Source organism: Cyprinus carpio, chromosome A25 (assembly GCF_018340385.1).
Source record: "Cyprinus carpio isolate SPL01 chromosome A25, ASM1834038v1, whole genome shotgun sequence".
In the NCBI taxonomy this organism is placed as follows: Eukaryota; Metazoa; Chordata; class Actinopteri; order Cypriniformes; family Cyprinidae; genus Cyprinus; species Cyprinus carpio.
The window spans coordinates 16,941,543-16,941,844 of NC_056596.1; positions in this window are offsets into that span (position 1 = coordinate 16,941,543).

A 302-nucleotide genomic window follows, 5' to 3' on the forward strand; every position below is an offset into this window, starting at 1 on the left:
TTGTCTGGCCGGAAACATAAAACCCATTATAAATGTGATATAAACATGATTTCTAGTCGTGTCTTCTTTTGGAAGGCCAAACAAAGTAGTTTCGCTTTCTCAATGAAACAGCGTCACACACCACGGTTTTGAGTGAGCGGAGGCCAGAGGCCTAGAGTTAGCTGCGGTCTAGAGTGAGATGCAACCGGCTTGAGTGAGGAGAGGCGGGCGGCTTGTATTACTACAAAAAAAATAAGATCACCCCAGCATGTACTGCATTGCTAGCCCACCCCAACACTTACGCACAATAATAATGATAAATG